General features: G+C 49.2%; 1 pseudogene; it reads right to left on the reverse strand.

The window, feature by feature from the left end:
• Window positions 1-23: 23 nt before the first annotated feature.
• On the reverse strand, window positions 24-12,468 carry LOC118382813 (angiotensin-converting enzyme 2-like; annotated as a pseudogene).
• Between the last annotated feature and the right edge of the window lie 6,837 nt (window positions 12,469-19,305).

Consider the following 19,305-nt stretch of genomic DNA (forward strand, 5'->3'; position numbering starts at 1 on the left):
TATTTTTCTGTGACTTAAGTCTTTTTTATTTAGAATAAAAATATATTCTAAAACTCTACAAATGTCTTGAATTTATACATAATTTAAACGAATGATCCAACTTCGAATGTGGTCTTCTTGAAATAGTTGTTGTTGTTGTTGTAGGGGGTTTTCAGATCTGTCAAGTCGTCTGTCAAACTTTCACACTGACAATCAGCGACTCAGAACCCTGTCTGTTCATCCTCTTCCCTCTCAAATGTTTTGTTGGTCACGCCGTAGGGGTTCTCTGCGTTCTCCTCAGCTTTCGCTGCACATTTCCTGGAGATATAGAAGAGAAAGAACTGTCATGTGTCTTTAAAAACTGCTTAAATGAACATTTTGCAAATGGTGAGGTTGTTATTTAAACATGTAGTAATTAATTAGTCTCTTCCAGACCAAATGGTGAGGTTGTTAATTAAACATGTAGTAATGAATTAGTCTCTTCCAGACCTGGGTCGAATACATGTCAAATACTTGAAGTTTTAGGTCGACTAGATAGCAGGATTTGAGTTTAGGATTAAGTTTGGTTCAAACTGTATTTGAACCTCTACTCTTTTCATTCCTTAAAACAACATAAAGCATCTCACAGTTGGCGCTGACCTAGGATCAGGTTTGCCTTTTAGATCATAATGAATATATGATTACATGGACAGGGAGGACCTGATCCTAGATCAGCACTCTTATTCTGGTATGCTTTATGAATAGGGTTGCAAAATCCTGGTAACTTTGCCCAAATTTCCCTGGTTTTCCAGAAATCCTGGTTGGAAGAATTTTGCAACCCTGTTATGAATACGGCCCAGACTCACTTCTTCCTGTCTCTGAAACCAGAGATGATCAACCCTGTTATGAATACAGCCCAGACACTTCTTCCTGTCCTGTTATGAATACGGCCCAGACTCACTTCTTCCTGTCTCTGAAACCAGATGATCAACCCTGTTATGAATACGGCCCAGACTCACTTCTTCCTGTCTCTGAAACCAGAGATGATCAACCCTGTTATGAATGAAACCAGAGATGCCCAGACTCAGACTCACTTCTTCCTGTCTCTGAAACCAATACGGAGATGATCAACCCTGTTATGAATACGGCCCAGACTCACTTCTTCCTGTCTCTGAAACCAGAGATGATGAGGTAACAGCCCATGCAGACCACCAGTCCCATGACCACCCCAAACACCACCAGCCAGACGGTGACCGGCTGCTCCACGGGCGGGGCCAGCGTTGCTAGGAGACCTCGAACTCCAGAGTTTTATCGTCCAGTTTGAATGCGTCATTGATTCGACCTCTGGACATCCTAGTGAGATGAACGATGGCTTGAGTCATGGGGTTATGGGTAATGTTTAATGTACAAATACTGGAATAAAACATCCATAAGAGGATTTACTGAATGCTGGTGGGAAGATGCAACTTTGTTTATGGCTGTAGTTTCAGAAACCACATCAAGAATGTTACACAAAGTGTTATTACTGTGTTTCAGACAGTCTTGTGGTGTCGCTCACTCAGTTTGGCAGATATGATCGGGCAAGGTTTGTTTTAGCATGTGTAATCAGCTCACGTTCAAGGGTTGACTCCTTTACCTGATAGCAGCCTCTACCTCAGCTTTGGGAATGACCACGGCAGAGTTGGCAGGGTCAGTCACCACAAAGTAGAAAGAGATTCTGGCTGTCTCCTTGTAGGTGTGGATGTTCTCTGTCCTGGAACAAAGATAATAAAATGATGTGATGTCACAAGAAGATTCTCATAAATAATATTGATACAATATATATACATTTTCATTCTGGAATGTGATGGGAGTGACTGACATAAAGAGAAGCAAAGCTGAGAGTGAGTGACGTCTAGGTGGACTTTTATTGTGAAACACTTACGTGAAAAGAGCTGCAGTCTTGTTGACCTCAAGGTAATACTGTCTCATGGCGTAGGCCATGTTGGCTTTGAACAGGTACATCTCGTTGGCGTTCCACATGTACTGGAAGAGAAACCATTCAAGTCAGTTCAACTGGATTATATGAAGAGATCGTCCAAACGAAAAGGTAGTGGAGCTGTTTTACAACCAAGTTCAGCTTAGTGTACTCACTGCCTTGTCACCCATCGCTGCTTTCAGACTCAACCTCACTTTAAAGGCATTCTCTGAGACTGTTGAACAGATAGGAAATATGCATTATTTATAGAATATATAACTTTTAACTACATCTAAAATGGCACAGAACATAGTATGGAGTGATGTATTTACTATGCATACTGGATAGTGAACTAGATACAGAATCTGGACTCACATGGGTCCACTGTACTTTTGTACTACTTTGTGTGAAGCGATATATTGGCTATGCACACTAGATAGTGCCCTAGTATGGATAGGGACACTACTCTATAGGTACTCACATGGGTCCTCAGCTGCTCTCCATCCTGGCGTCCTGTTGTTCTTGTTGTTTTCGTCTCTGAGCCAAACATGGAGGTCCTTGAAGTAGTCCAGGAGAGGGGCGGAGTCCATCTGGGCATTTCCTGAAATCGTCTTCAGGGCTCTGGTCCACGACTTTGACCTCCCGAACTCCAGCATCGTCCTGTAAAATGAGATGTGGTTGTTAGTTTGTTTACTTGTTCATTGGCCATTCAGCATTCTTAGAAGTAGACATGACAGACGCAACAACAAACAGATTTGGTAGGAGCACCTGAGCTTGTCCCCGGCTGCTGTAGAGTTGGTGATGTCACACTTGAATAAGGGTCCAGAGTGGCCAGCTGCCTCACAGAGAGCCTTCTGGAACTGGAACTGGTAGATAGTCCTGGTGAAGTATCTATGACAGAGACAGTCCTGGGTCAAGTACAGTAAATGTCCTGGTGAAGTATCTATGACAGAGACAGTCCTGGGTCAAGTACAGTACATGTCCTGGTGAAGTATCTATGACAGAGACAGTCCTGGGTCAAGTACAGTAAATGTCCTGGTGAAGTATCTATGACAGAGACAGTCCTTGGTCAAGTACAGTACATGTCCTGGTGAAGTATCTATGACAGAGACAGTCCTGGGTCAAGTACAGTACATGTCCTGGTGAAGTATCTATGACAGAGACAGTCCTGGGTCAAGTACAGTACATGTCCTGGTGAAGTATCTACGACAGAGACAGTCCTGGGTCAGATACAGTACATGTCCTGGTGAAGTATCTATGACAGAGACAGTCCTGGGTCAGATACAGTACATGTCCTGTTGAAGTATCTATGACAGACAGAGAAAGTCCTGGGTCAAGTACAGTACATGTCCTGGTGAAGTATCTACAGTGCCTTGCGAAAGTATTCGGCCCCCTTGAACTTTGCAACCTTTTGCCACATTTCAGGCTTCACACATAAAGATATAAAACTGTATTTTTTTGTGAAGAATCAACAACAAGTGGGACACAATCATGAACTGGAACGACATTTATTGGATATTTCAAACTTTTTTAACAAATCAAAAACTGAAAAATTGGGCGTGCAAAATTATTCAGCCCCTTTACTTTCAGTGCAGCAAACTCTCTCCAGAAGTTCAGTGAGGATCTCTGAATGATCCAATGTTGACCTAAATGACTAATGATGATAAATACAATCCTCCTGTATGTAATCAAGTCTCCGTATAAATGCACCTGCACTGTGATAGTCTCAGAGGTCCGTTAAAAGCGCAGAGAGCATCATGAAGAACAAGGAACACACCAGGCAGGTCCGAGATACTGTTGTGAAGAAGTTTAAAGCCGGATTTGGATACAAAAAGGTTTCCCAAGCTTTAAACATCCCAAGGAGCACTGTGCAAGCGATAATATTGAAATGGAAGGAGTATCAGACCACTGCAAATCTACCAAGACCTGGCCGTCCCTCTAAACTTTCAGCTCATACAAGGAGAAGACTGATCAGAGATGCAGCCAAGAGGCCCATGATCACTCTGGATGAACTGCAGAGATCTACAGCTGAGGTGGGAGACTCTGTCCATAGGACAACAATCAGTCGTATATTGCACAAATCTGGCCTTTATGGAAGAGTGGCAAGAAGAAAGCCATTTCTTAAAGATATCCATAAAAAGTGTAGTTTAAAGTTTGCCACAAGCCACCTGGGAGACACACCAAACATGTGGAAGAAGGTGCTCTGGTCAGATGAAACCAAAATTGAACTTTTTGGCAACAATGCAAAACGTTATGTTTGGCGTAAAAGCAACACAGCTCATCACCCTGAACACATCATCCCCACTGTCAAATATGGTGGTGGCAGCATCATGGTTTGGGCCTGCTTTTCTTCAGCAGGGACAGGGAAGATGGTTAAAATTGATGGGAAGATGGATGGAGCCAAATACAGGACCATTCTGGAAGAAAACCTGATGGAGTCTGCAAAAGACCTGAGACTGGGACGGAGATTTGTCTTCCAACAAGACAATGATCCAAAACATAAAGCAAAATCTACAATGGAATGGTTCAAAAATAAACATATCCAGGTGTTAGAATGGCCAAGTCAAAGTCCAGACCTCGATCCAATCGAGAATCTGTGGAAAGAACTGAAAACTGCTGTTCACAAATGCTCTCCATCCAACCTCACTAAGCTCGAGCTGTTTTGCAAGGAGGAATGGGAAAAATGTCAGTCTCTCGATGTGCAAAACTGATAGAGACATACCCCAAGCGACTTACAGCTGTAATCGCAGCAAAAGGTGGCGCTACAAAGTATTAACTTAAGGGGGCTGAATAATTTTGCATGCCCAATTGTTCAGTTTTTGATTTGTAAAAAAAGTTTGAAATATCCAATAAATGTCATTCCACTTCATGATTGTGTCCCACTTGTTGTTGATTCTTCACAAAAATATATAGTTTTATATCTTTATGTTTGAAGCCTGAAATGTGGCAAAAGGTCACAAAGTTCAAGGGGGCCGAATACTTTCGCAAGGCACTGTATGACTGACAGAGACAGTCCTGGGTCAAGTACATGTCTATGCTTCATCATCTCCCACCACCTAAAGCTAAATGACCTATGACAAGCTGAAGAAGCTCCAGAATGGTTGGATGTGAGAATGGCTGGATGTGAGGGTGTTGAGAATGGCTGGATGTGAGAATGGCTGGATGTGAGGAGTAGTGAGAATGGCTGGATGTGAGGGGTGTTGAGAAGCTAAATGGCTGGATGTGAGGGGTGTTGAGAATGGCTGGATGTGAGGGAAAGGTGAGAATGGCTGGATGTGAGGGGTAGTGAGAATGGCTGGATGTGAGGGTAGTGAGAATGGCTGGATGTGAGGAGTAGTGAGAATGGCTGGATGTGAGGGTAGTGAGAATGGCTGGATGTGAGGGGTGTTGAGAAGCTAAATGGCTGGATGTGAGGGTGTTGAGAATGGCTGGATGTGAGGGGTGTTGAGAAGCTAAATGGCTGGATGTGAGGGTGTTGAGAATGGCTGGATGTGAGGGGTGTTGAGAAGCTAAATGGCTGGATGTGAGGGTGTTGAGAATGGCTGGATGTGAGGAGTAGTGAGAATGGCTGGATGTGAGGGTAGTGAGAATACCTGGATGTGAGGGTGTTGAGAAGCTAAATGGCTGGATGTGAGGGGTGTTGAGAATGGCTGGATGTGAGGGAAAGGTGAGAATGGCTGGATGTGAGGGAAAGGTGAGAATGGCTGGATGTGAGGGGTAGTGAGAATGGCTGGATGTGAGGAGTAGTGAGAATGGCTGGATGTGAGGGGTAGTGAGAATGGCTGGATGTGAGGGGTGTTGAAGCTAAATGGCTGGATGTGAGGGGTGTTGAGAATGGCTGGATGGAGGGGTGTTGAGAAGCTAAATGGCTGGATGTGAGGGGTGTTGAGAATGGCTGGATGTGAGGGGTAGTGAGAATGGCTGGATGTGAGGGTAGTGAGAATGGCTGGATGTGAGGGGTGTTGAGAAGCTAAATGGCTGGATGTGAGGGGTGTTGAGATGAGACCTGATGAAGGAGTAGTGAGAATGGCTGGATGTGAGGGGTGTTGAGAATGGCTGGGTGTGAGGGGTATTGAGGATGGTTGGATGTGAGGGGTGTTGAGATGAGACCTGATGAAGGAGTATTGAGATGAGACCTGATGAAGGAGTAGTGAGAATGGCTGGATGTGAGGGGTAGTGAGAATGGCTGGATGTGAGGGTATTGAGGATGGTTGGATGTGAGGGTGTTGAGATGAGACCTGAGAATGGCTGGATGTGAGGGGTATTGAGATGAGACCTGATGAAGGAGTAGTGAGAATGGCTGGATGTGAGGGGTATTGGGACCTGTTGAGAATGGCTGGATGTGAGGGTATTGAGAATGGCTGGATGGATTGAGATGGGATGAAGGAGTTGAGAATGGCTGGATGTGAGGGGTATTGAGATGAGACCTGATGAAGGAGTAGTGAGATGAGACCTGATGAAGGAGTAGTGAGAATGGCTGGATGTGAGGGGTATTGAGATGAGACCTGATGAGGAGTAGTGAGATGAGACCTGATGAAGGAGTAGTGAGGATGGCTGGATGTGAGGGGTATTGAGATGGCTGGATGTGAGGGGTATTGAGATGAGACCTGATGAAGGAATGGCTGGATGTGAGGGGTATTGAGAATGGCTGGATGTGAGGGTGTTGAGAATGGCTGGATGTGAGGGTATTGAGGATGGCTGGATGTGAGGGTATTGAGATGAGACCTGATGAAGGAGTAGTGAGAATGGCTGGATGTGAGGGGTATTGAGAATGGCTGGATATGAGGGGTATTGAGATGAGACCTGATGAAGGGATGAGAATGGCTGGATGTGAGGGGTATTGAGGATGGCTGGATGTGAGGGGTATTGAGATGAGACCTGATGAAGGAGTAGTGAGAATGGCTGGATGTGAGGGGTATTGAGAATGGCTGGATGTGAGGGGTATTGAGATGGCTGGATGTGAGGGTATTGAGATGAGACCTGATGAAGGAGTAGTGAGAATGGCTGGATGTGAGGGGTATTGAGAATGGCTGGATGTGAGGGTATTGAGGATGGCTGGATGTGAGGGGTGTTGAGATGAGACCTGATGAAGGAGGAGTGAGAATGGCTGGATGAGGGGTATTGAGGATGGCTGGATGTGAGGGGTATTGAGGATGGCTGGATGTGAGGGGTATTGAGATGGCTGGAGAGGGGTATTGAGATGAGACCTGGAAGTGAGGGGTATTGAGAATGGCTGGATGTGAGGGGTATTGAGAATGGCTGGATGTGAGGGGTATTGAGAATGGCTGGATGTGAGGGTATTGAGAATGGTTGGATGTGAGGGGCTGAGATGGTTGGATGTGAGGGGTATTGAGAATGGCTGGATGTGAGGGGTATTGAGGATGGCTGGATGTGAGGGGTATTGAGATGAGACCTGATGAAGGAGTATTGAGAATGGCTGGATGTGAGGGTAGTGAGAATGGCTGGATGTGAGGGGTATTGAGAATGGCTGGATGTGAGGGTGTTGAGAATGGCTGGATGAAGGGTATTGAGAATGGCTGGATGTGAGGGGTGTTGAGAATGGCTGGATGTGAGGGTATTGAGGATGGCTGGATGTGAGGGTATTGAGATGGACCTGGATGAAGGGTAGTGAGAATGGCTGGATGTGAGGGGTAGTGAGAATGGCTGGATGTGAGGGGTATTGAGGATGGCTGGATGTGAGGGGTATTGAGATGAGACCTGATGAAGGAGTGAGAATGGCTGGATGTGAGGGGTAGTGAGAATGGCTGGATGTGAGGGTATTGAGGATGGCTGGATGTGAGGGTGTTGAGATGAGACCTGATGAAGGAGTAGTGAGAATGGCTGGATGTGAGGGGTATTGAGAATGGCTGGATGTGAGGGGTATTGAGGATGGCTGGATGTGAGGGGTATTGAGATGAGACCTGATGAAGGAGTAGTGAGAATGGCTGGATGTGAGGGGTATTGAGGATGGCTGGATGTGAGGGGTATTGAGATGAGACCTGATGAAGGAGTAGTGAGAATGGCTGGATGTGAGGGGTATTGAGAATGGCTGGATGTGAGGGGTATTGAGATGAGACCTGATGAAGGAGTAGTGAGAATGGCTGGATGTGAGGGGTATTGAGGATGGCTGGATGTGAGGGGTATTGAGATGAGACCTGATGAAGGAGTAGTGAGAATGGCTGGATGTGAGGGGTATTGAGAATGGCTGGATGTGAGGGGTATTGAGGATGGCTGGATGTGAGGGGTATTGAGGATGGCTGGATGTGAGGGGTATTGAGGATGGCTGGATGTGAGGGTATTGAGATGAGCTGATGAAATAGTGAGAATGGCTGGATGTGAGGGGCATTGAGAATGGCTGGATGTGAGGGTATTGAGAATGGCTGGATGTGAGGGGTATTGAGAAATGTGAGGGCATTGAGATGAGACCTGATGTAAGGGCATTGAGAATGGCTGGATGTGAGGGCTGAGAATGGCTGGATGTGACATCCTGAGAATGGCTGGATGTGAGGGGTTGAGCTAAATGGCTGGATGTGAGGGTTTGAGAATAGCTGTATTGAGAATGGCTGGATGTGAGGGGTAGTGAGAATGGCTGGATGTGAGAGTGCTTGAGAATTGATAAATGGCTGGATGTGAGGGGTATCTGAGATGAGACCTAAAGAGTGAAATGGCTGGATGTGACCTATGAGAATGGCTGAAGGATGGCTGGATGCTGAGGGGTGTTGAGATGAGACCTGATCCTTAGTCATCTAGTGAGAATGGCTGCATCCACTGGAGAATGGTTGGATGTGGGGATGGTGGCTGGATGAGGAAGACCTGCCACCTGAGCTAAATCCTCCAGCATGAGGGGTGAGAAGGTGGATGTGAGGTCTTGAGAAGAGGGTAGTGAGAATGGCTGGATGTGAGATGGTCATTGGGCCTGATTGAGGGCAGAGAAGTTGATCTCAGAGGAAGCTGGATGAAGGGTGTTTGAGAGAATGGCTGGATGTGAGGTGGTATGGCTGAGAATGCTGTGTTGAAGGGCGGTTGAGAAAATAGCTGAATGTGAGTGGTGAGAATCTGGATGCTGACCTGGAAAACAGAGTGAGAATAGCTGGATGGTGAGAATGGCACTTCTGGATGTGAGGGTGTTATGAGACCTGATGAAGGGAGTGAGAACTGGATGTGAGGGGATTGCCATGGCTGGATTGATGAATGGTTGGATGTGAGGGGTATTGACAAAACCTGAAGGGGGTCTGACTCAGTGTGGCTGGGGTTGAGATCCCCATCAGGGGATATACTGGATGTAGATTTGCTCAGGGGTATTGAGATGCCCCTGAGGGGTATTGATGGCTGGATGTGAGGGGTATTGAGATGAGACCTGATGAAGGAGTACCCTGACCCTGGACCCTGACCAGTATGTCTCATCCTGGATAACCCTGACCCTGACCTATCCCCCTGAGAACTGACCTGAGTATTAGCATCAATAGTTATGGCCTGACCCTGTCCCTGTCCTGACCCTGTCCCTGACCCTGTCCATTGTGTACCTGACCCTGTGTTTGTCCCTGACCCTGTTCCTGACCCTGTCCCTGACCCTGACCCTGTTCCTGACCCTGTCCCTGACCCTGGTCCTGAGAATGGCCCTGACCCTGACCCTGTCCCTCCAGCCCTGACAGGGTGGCCCGATGGTCAGGGCCCTGACAGGAAGTTGACCCTGTCCGTTGACCCTGTCCTTGACCCTGAATGCTGACCCTGACCCTGACCCTGTCCCTGGTCCCTGTCCCTGACCCTGTCTGGGTGTTACCCTGTCACTAGAGGAGCCATTTTGATGACCCTGAAACCCTGTCCTGACCCTGTGATTGATCCCCATGTCATGTAGATTTGCTCATACCTGACCCTGACCCTGACCCTGACCCTGTCCTGACCCTGACCCTGTCCCTGACCCTGACCCTGTCCTGACCCTGTCCCTGACCCTGACCCTGTCCCCTGACCTGACCCTGACCCTGTCCCTGACCCTGTCCCTGACCTGTTCCTGTCCCTGACCCTGACCCTGACCCTGTCCCTGTCCCTGACCCTGTTCCTGACCCCCTGACCCTGACCCTGACCCTGACCCTGACTCTGTTCCTGTCCCTGTCCCTGTCCCTGACCCTGACCCTGTCCCTGTCCCTGTCCCTGTCCCTGACCCTGTTCCTGTCCCTGTCCCTGTCCCTGACCCTGTCCCTGACCCTGACCCTGACCTGACCCTGTCCCTGACCCTCCTGATCCCTGACCCTGTTCCTGTCCCTGTCCCTGTCTGACCTGACCTGACCTGACCCTGTTCCTGTCCCTGACCCTGACCCTGTCCCTGTCCCTGACCCTGTTCCTGTCCCTGACCCTGACCCTGACCCTGACCCTGTCCCTGTCCCTGACTCTGTTCCTGTCCCTGTCCCTGTCCCTGTCCCTGACCCTGTCCCTGTCCCTGTCCCTGTCCCTGTCCCTGGCCCTGTCCCTGACCCTGTTCCTGTCCCTGTCCCTGTCCCTGACCCTGTCCCTGTCCCTGACCCTGTCCCTGTCCCTGACCCTGTTCCTGTCCCTGACCTGTCCCTGTCCCTGTCCCTGTCCCTGTCCCTGACCTGACCCTGTCCCTGACCCTGACCCTGTCCCTGTCCCTGTCCCTGACCCCCTGTCCTGACCCTGTCCCTGTCCCTGACCCTGTTCCTGACCCTGTCCTGACCCTGACCCTGTCCCTGACCCTGTCCTGACCCTGACCCTGTCCCTGTCCCTGACCCTGACCCCCTGGCCCTGACCCTGACCCTGTCCCTGACCCTGACCCTGACCCTGTCCTGACCCTGACCCTGACCCTGTCCCTGACCCTGTCCCTGACCCTGTCCTTGACCCTGTCCCTGACCCTGACCCTGTCCCTGACCCTGTCCTTGACCCTGTCCCTGTCCCTGACCCTGACCCTGTCCCTGACCCTGTCCCTGTCCCTGTCCCTGACCCTGTCCCTGTCCCTGACCCTGTCCCTGACCCTGACCCTGTCCTTGACCCTGACCCTGTCCCTGTCCCTGACCCTGTCCCTGACCCTGTCCCTGTCCCTGACCCTGTCCTTGACCCTGTCACTGACCCTGACCCTGACCCTGTCCCTGACCCTGTCCTTGACCCTGTCACTGTCCCTGACCCTGACCCTGTCCCTGTCCCTGTCCTGACCCTGTCCCTGACCCTGTGTCCCTGTCCCTGACCCTGTCCCTGACCCTGACCCTGTCCTTGACCCTGACCCTGTCCCTGTCCCTGACCCTGACCCTGTCCCTGTCCCTGACCCTGACCCTGTCCCTGACCCTGACCCTGTCCCTGTCCCTGACCCTGTTCCTGTCCCTGTCCCTGACCCTGACCCTGACCCTGTCCCTGTCCCTGACTCTGTTCCTGTCCCTGTCCCTGTCCCTGACCCTGACCCTGACCCTGTCCCTGTCCCTGTCCCTGTCCCTGTCCCTGTTCCTGTCCCTGTCCCTGTCCCTGACCCTGTCCCTGACCTGTCCCTGTCCCTGTCCCTGTCCCTGACCCTGTTCCTGTCCCTGACCCTGTCCCTGTCCCTGTCCTGACCCTGACCCTGTTCCTGTCCCTGACCCTGACCCTGTCCCTGTCCCTGACCCTGTTCCTGTCCCTGACCCTGACCCTGACCCTGACCCTGTCCCTGTCCCTGACTCTGTCCCTGTCCCTGTCCCTGTCCCTGTCCCTGTCCCTGTCCCTGTCCCTGACCCTGTTCCTGTCCCTGTCCCTGACCCTGTCCCTGTCCCTGACCCTGTCCCTGTCCCTGACCCTGTTCCTGTCCCTGACCCTGTCCCTGTCCCTGTCCCTGTCCCTGTGACCCTGTCCCTGTCCCTGACCCTGACCCTGTCCCTGTCCCTGTCCTGTCCCTGACCCTGACCCTGTCCCTGACCCTGTCCCTGACCCTGTCCCTGTCCCTGTCCCTGTCCCTGTCCCTGTCCCTGACCCTGTCCCTGTCCCTGACCCTGTCCCTGTCCCTGTCCCTGTCCCTGTCCCTGTCCCTGTCCCTGTCCCTGTCCCTGACCCTGTCCCTGACCCTGTCCCTGTCCCTGTCCCTGTCCCTGACCCTGTCCCTGTCCCTGACCCTGTCCCTGACCCTGTCCCTGTCCCTGTCCCTGACCCTGTTCCTGACCCTGTCCTGTCCCTGTCCTGTCCCTGTCCCTGTCCCTGATTCTGTTCAGGTGTAACTCAGGTATTCCATAGACCAGCTATAACAACAACAACAACTGTTGTCTAACTGTTATCCTCAGATCGAGATCTGTTTCTACCACTACCTGCCCCTACCCCTGACTCAGCTGTCACCTTTATCCTCTACGAAGTCGTCTGGCAGGAGTCCCAGGGCCTTCAGGTGTTTGGGGGTGGCAGCGGACAGGGACATGATCTCCCCCACGGCCTCGTGGAAGCCCTCGTTAGCCCCGTCTCTCAGCAGGTAGGACAGGTTCCTGTAGGCCATCTGGTACTGGTTGTGTCCCATCTCATGATGCGCTGTCAGGAAGTGGTCCATGTTCACCTCCGTACACATCTTGATCCTGGAAATGGGGGAAATTTAGGAAGTAGACAAAGTCAGGGAAGTACAGTATAATAGAGTATAATACATTATAAAACAGTATAATACAGAATAATACAATATACTACAGTATAATGCATTATAATGCATATACTACAGTATAATATGTTATAATACATAATACAGTAATACAGTATATAATACAGTATAATACAGTAATACAGTATATAATACAGTATAATACAGTATATAATACAGTATAATATGTTATAATACATAATACAGTATAATATAGTAATACATTATATAATACAGTATAATACGTTATAATACATAATACAGTATAATACAGTAATACAGTATATAATACAGTATAATACGTTATAATACATAATACAGTATAATACAGTAATACAGTATATAATACAGTATAATACATTATAATACATAATACAGTAATACAGTAATACAGTACAATACCGTATAATAAGTTCATATTTATGATGAATATTTAATCATTACAATTGATGCTGAGTGTAAGGAGGTATAGCCTACAAAATCAGATCAACTCCCTCAGATTTAATTCTACATGTGTGTACAGCATTTTGAAAAGCAGTTCAACGTGCTGTGGATTTTTACCTTGATGACTTATGTTTCACAACCGAATTCCTTCATATCTTTATGACATGCTGCTGCGACTAACAGGAAATTAATTCTATATCAGTAGTTAGTGCCTGCAGTCTCTCTGTCCCTCCCTAAGGCTCTACTTACTGCGTGTCCAGGGATAAATACAGTAGGAACATGATTCCTGTTACCTGAAGTCCTCTCTGTCCCTCCTAAGGCTCTACTTACTGCGTGTCCAGGGATAAATACAGTAGGAACATGATTCCTGTTACCTGAAGTCCTCTCTGTCCATCCCTAAGGCTCTACTTACTGCGTGTCCAGGGATAAATACAGTAGGAACATGATTCCTGTTACCTGAAGTCCTCTCTGTCCCTCTGTAAGGCTCTACTTACTGCGTGTCAGAGATAAATACAGTAGGAACATGATTCCTGTTACCTGAAGTCCTCTCTGTCAATCCCTAAGGCTCTACTTACTGTTCCGGTTCCGGTTGGAGCGAGCGGTCGCATTCGCACTTCGCTCTGCAGGTTGTATAACTTTTTCATTACATTTCATTATAGTACAACGGTTGATTTGTCTAATCTTAGCAATTCTTCTTAGCTAGCTACATAGCCGTCCTTGTATCAGAGATAATTGCATAATTATCGTATTTCGTCGCCCTAACGTAGCCTTCACTGCTATTCGCCCAGGAGCTAGCAAACGCTAGCTAACGCACACAGATTAGCATCACTGTAGTGCTATTCACTCAACTGTACGACTTGATTAGTTTACTGTTAGCTAGCTACATAATCTTAGCCATTCTTCTTAGCTAGCTACATAGCCGTCCTTGTATCAGAGATAATTGCATTAATTATCGTATTTCGTATTCGTCGCCCTAACGTAGCCTTCACTGCTATTCGCCCAGGAGCTAGCAACGCTAGCTAACGCACACAGATTAGCATCACTGTAGTGCTATTCACTCAACTGTACGACTTGATTAGTTCAGTGTTAGCTAGCTACATAGCTGTCTTTGTTTCCAAGATAATTGTGTAGTTTAGTGTGTGTAGCCTTGGAGTGATTATCTTAATTCACTGAGGTTCGCTAGCCAGCTATTTGTCGTCCTTAACGTAGGAGACTCTGCTAGCTAGCCAACAGCTAACAGCTAGCCAACGTCACACGTTTACTGATTCGAATTCAATCACCGGTCAGGGAGTATCACATTTTCATTTCATTACAGTACAACGGTTTGATTTGTTTGATCGTAGCTAGCTACATAGCTAGCTACATAGCCGTCTTTGTTTCAAAGATAATTGTGTAGTCTAGACCGATTTCCTAGGTTAGCTAGCCAGCTATTGTCGTTCTTTTAACTCAACGTAACGTAAACAACACTGCTAGCTAGCCAGCTGGCCCCGAACAGCAGCACTGTAGAAATTATTACACTCAACGGAACGACTTGATTAGTGTAGTGTCAACAACGCAGCTACTGCCAGCTAGCCTACTTTAGCAGTACTGTATCATTTTAATCATTTTAGTCAATAGATTCTTGCTACGTAAGCTTAACTTTCTGAACATTCGAGACGTGTAGTCCGCTTGTCATTCAATTTCCTTGCATTAGCGTAGCCTTTTCTGTAGCCTGTCAACTATGTGTCTGTCTATCCCTGTTCTCTCCTCTCTGCACAGACCATACAAACGCTCCACACCGCGTGGCACGCGACCACCTAACCTGGTGGTCCCAGCGCGTACGACCCACGTGGAGTTCCAGGTCTCTGGTAGCCTCTGGAACTGCCAATCTCGGCCAACAAGGCAGAGTTCATCTCAGCCTATGCCTCCCTCCAGTCCCTTGACTTCTTGGCACTGACGGAAACATGGATCACCACAGATAACACTGCTACTCCTACTGCTCTCTCCTCGTCCGCCCACGTGTTCTCGCACACCCCGGGAGCTTCTGGTCAGCGGGGTGGTGGCACCCAGGATCCCTCATCTCTCCCAAGTGGTCTTTCTCTCTTTCTCCCCTTACCCATCTGTCTATTGCCTCCTTTGAATTCCATGCTGTCACAGTTACCAGCCCTTTCAAGCTTAACATCCTTATCATTTATCGCCCTCCAGGTTCCCTCGGAGGAGTTCATCAATGGCTTGATGCCTTGATAAGCTCCTTTCCTGAGGACGGCTCACCTCTCACAGTTCTGGGCGACTTTAACCTCCCCCGTCTACCTTTGACTCATTCCTCTCTGCCTCCTTCTTTCCCTCCTCTCCTCTTTTGACCTCACCCTCTCACCTTCCCCCTACTCACAAGGCAGGCAATACGCTTGACCTCATCTTTACTAGATGCTGTTCTTCCACTAACCTCATTTGCAACTCCCCTCCAAGTCTCCGACCACTACCTTGTATCCTTTTCCCTCTCGCTCTCATCCCAACACTTCCCCACTGCCCCTACTCGGATGGTATCGCGCCGTCCCAACCTTCGCTCTCTCTCCCCCGCTACTCTCTCCTCTTCCATCCTATCTTCTCTTCCCTCTGCTCAAACTTTCTCAACCTATCTCTGATTCTGCCTCCTCAACCCTCCCTCTCCTCCCTTACTGCATCCTTTGACTCCCTATGTCCCCTATCCTCCAGGCGGCTCGGTCCTCCCCTCCCCGCTCCGTGGCTCGAGCGACTCATTGCGAGCTCACCCAGAACAGGAGCTCCGGGCAGCCGAGCGGAAATGGAGAAAACTCGCCTCCCTGCGGACCTGGCATCCTTTCACTCCCTCCTCTCTACATTTTCCTCCTCTGTCTCTGCTGCTAAAGCCACTTTCTACCACTCTAAATTCCAAGCATCTGCCTCTAACCTAGGAAGCTCTTTGCCACCTTCTCCTCCCTCCTGAATCCTCCCCCCCTCCCTCCTCCCTCTCTGCAGATGACTTCGTCAACCATTTTGAAAAAGAAGGTCGATGACATCCGATCCTCGTTGCTAAGTCAACCGACACTGCTGGTTCTGCCCACACTGCCCTACCTATGCTCTGACCTCTTTCTCCCCTCTCTCTCCAGATGAAATCTCGCGTCTTGTGACGGCCGGCCGCCCAACAACCTGCCCGCTTGACCCTATCCCCTCCCTCTCTTCTCCAGACCATTTCCGGAGACCTTCTCCCTTACCTCACCTCGCTCATCAACTCATCCCTGACGTAGCTCGTCCCTCCCGTCTTCAAGAGAGCGAGAGTTGCACCCCTTCTGAAAAAACCTACCTCGATCCCTCCGATGTCAACAACTACAGACCAGTATCCCTTCTCTCTTTTCTCTCCAAAACTCTTGGCGTGCCGTCCTTGGCCAGCTCTACCGCTATCTCTCTCAGAATGACCTTCTTAGTCCAAATCAGTCAGGTTTCAAGACTAGTCATTCAACTGAGACTGCTCTTCTCTGTATCACGGAGGCGCTCCGCACTGCTAAACTAACTCTCTCTCCTCTGCTCTCATCCCCTTCTAGACCTATCGGCTGCCTTGATACTGTGAACCATCAGATCCTCCTCTCCACCCTCTCCGAGTTGGGCATCTCCGGCGCGGCCTTGGATTGCGTCCTACCTGACAGGTCGCTCCTACCAGGTGGCGTGGCGAATCTGTCTCCTCACCACGCGCTCTCACCACTGGTGTCCCCCAGGAGCTCTGTTCTAGGCCCTCTCTTATTCTCGCTATACACCAAGTCACTTGGCTCTGTCATAACCTCACATGGTCTCTCCTATCATTGCTATGCAGACGACACACAATTAATCTTCTCCTTTCCCCCTTCTGACCAGGTGGCGAATCGCATCTCTGCATGTCTGGCAGACATATCCCAGTGTGGATGACGGATCACCACCTCAAGCTGAACCTCAGCAAGACGGAGCTCCTCTTCCTCCCCGGGGAAGGACTGCCCTTCCATGATCTCGCCATCACGGTTGACAACTCCATGTGTCCTCCTCCCCAGAAACTAAGAACCTTGGCGTGATCCTGGACAACACCCTGACGTTCTCAACTAACATCAAGCGGTGTCCCGTTCCTGTAGGTTCATGCTCTACAACATCCGCCCAAAGTACGACCCTGCCTCACACACAGGAGAGCGGCGCAGGTCTAATCCAGGCACTTGTCATCTCCCGTCTTGATTACTGCAACTCGCTGTTGGCTGGGCTCCCTGCCTGTGCCATTAACCCCTACAACTCATCCAGAACGCCGCAGCCGTCTGGTGTTCAACCTTCCCAAGTTCTCTCACGTCACCCCGCTCCCTCCGCTCTCTCCACTGGCTTCCAGTTGAAGCTCGCATCCGCTTCTACAAGACCATGGTGCTCGCCTACGGAGCTGTGAGGAGCGGCACCTCAGTACCTCCAGGCTCTGATCAGGCCCTACACACCCAAACAAGGACACTGCGTTTCATCCACCCTCTGGCCTGCTCGCCTCCCTACCACTGAGGAAGTACAGTTCCCGCTCAGCCCAGTCAAAACTGTTCGCTGCTCTGGCCCCCAATGGTGGAACAAACTCCTCACGACGCCAGGACAGCGGAGTCAATCACCACCTTCCGGAGACACCTGAAACCCCACCTCTTCAAGGAATACCTGGGATAGGTAAGTAAGGGTAAGTAATCCTTCTCACCCCCCTTCTCACCCCCCCAACAAGATTTAGATGCAAGTGGCTGTTCCACTGGTTGTCATAAGGTGTATGCACCAATTTGTAAGTCGCTCTGGATAAGAGCGTCTGCTAAATGACTTAAATGTAAATGTAAATGTACTGCGTGTCCAGGGATAAATACAGTAGGAACATGATTCCTGTTACCTGAAGTCCTCGCTGTCCTCCCCTAAGGCTCTACTTACTGCGTGTCCAGGGATAAATACAGTAGGAACATGATTCCTGTTACCTGAAGTCCCTCTCTGTCCCTCCCTAAGGCTCTACCTGCGTGTCCAGAGTTAAATACAGTAGGAACATGATTCCTGTTACCTGAAGTCCTCTCTGTCCCTCCCTAAGACTCTACTACTGCGTGTCCAGGGATAAATACAGTAGGAACATGATTCCTGTTACCTGAAGTCCTCTCTGTCCATCCCTAAGGCTCTACTTACTGCGTGTCCAGGGCTAAATACAGTAGGGAACATGATTCCTGTTACCTGAAGTCTCTCTCTGTCCCTCTGTAAGGCTCTACTTACTGCGTGTCCAGGGATAAATACAGTAGGAACATGATTCCTGTTACCTGAAGTCCTCTCTGTCCCTCCCTAAGGCTCTACTTACTGCGTGTCCAGGGATAAATACAGTAGGAACATGATTCCTGTTACCTGAAGTCCTCTCTGTCCCTCCTAAGACTCTACTTACTGCGTGTCCAGGGATAAATACAGTAGGAACATGATTCCTGTTACCTGAAGTCCTCTCTGTCCCTCCCTAAGGCTCTACTTACTGCGTTTCCAGAGTTAAATACAGTAGGAACATGATTCCTGTTACCTGAAGTCCTCTCTGTCCCTCTGTAAGGCTCTACTTACTGCGTGTCCAGAGATAAATACAGTAGGAACATGATTCCTGTTACCTGAAGTCCTCTCTCTGTCCATCCCTAAGGCTCTACTTACTCGTGTCAGGGATAAATACAGTAGAACATGATTCCTGTTACCTGAAGTCCTCTGTCCCTCCCTAAGGCTCTACTTACTGCGTGTCCAGGGATAAATACAGTACTCGAACATGATTCCTGTTACCTGAAGTCTCTCTGTCCCTCCCTAAGGCTCTACTTACTGCGTGTCCAGAGATAAATACAGTAGGAACATGATTCCTGTTACCTGAGTCCCCTCTCTGTCCCTCCCTAAGGCTCTACTTTACTGCGTGTCAGAGATAAATACAGTAGAACATGATTCCTGTTACCTGAAGTCCTCTCTGTCCTCCCTAGGCTCTACTTACTGCGTGTCCAGAGATAAATACAGTAGGAACATGATTCCTGTTACCTGAAGTCCTCTCTGTCCCTCCCTAAGGCTTGTCACTCTGCATGTCCTGGGCTACGTAAAGGGGAAAGGGGGATACCTAGTTTGTTGTACAACTGAATGCATTCAACCAAAACGTGTCTTCCGCATTTAACCCAACCCCTCTGAATCAGAGGTGCGGAGGGGGCCGACGTTGTCGCCCGTCCGTCATCAGCACCGGGAGCCGTTTGTTGTCGGAGGTTAAGTGCCTTGCTCAAATGCAGAACAGCAGAGTTTTTTCCACCTTGCCTGCTCAGGGAGTCGAACCAGCAACCTTTTGATTTACTGGCCCAATGCCCTTACCTGCTAGATGAGTTAAATGCAGGATGAATACGATTCCTGTTACCTGAAGTCC

The sequence above is a fragment of the Oncorhynchus keta genome, chromosome 37, assembly GCF_023373465.1.
Source record: "Oncorhynchus keta strain PuntledgeMale-10-30-2019 chromosome 37, Oket_V2, whole genome shotgun sequence".
Lineage (NCBI taxonomy): Eukaryota > Metazoa > Chordata > Actinopteri > Salmoniformes > Salmonidae > Oncorhynchus > Oncorhynchus keta.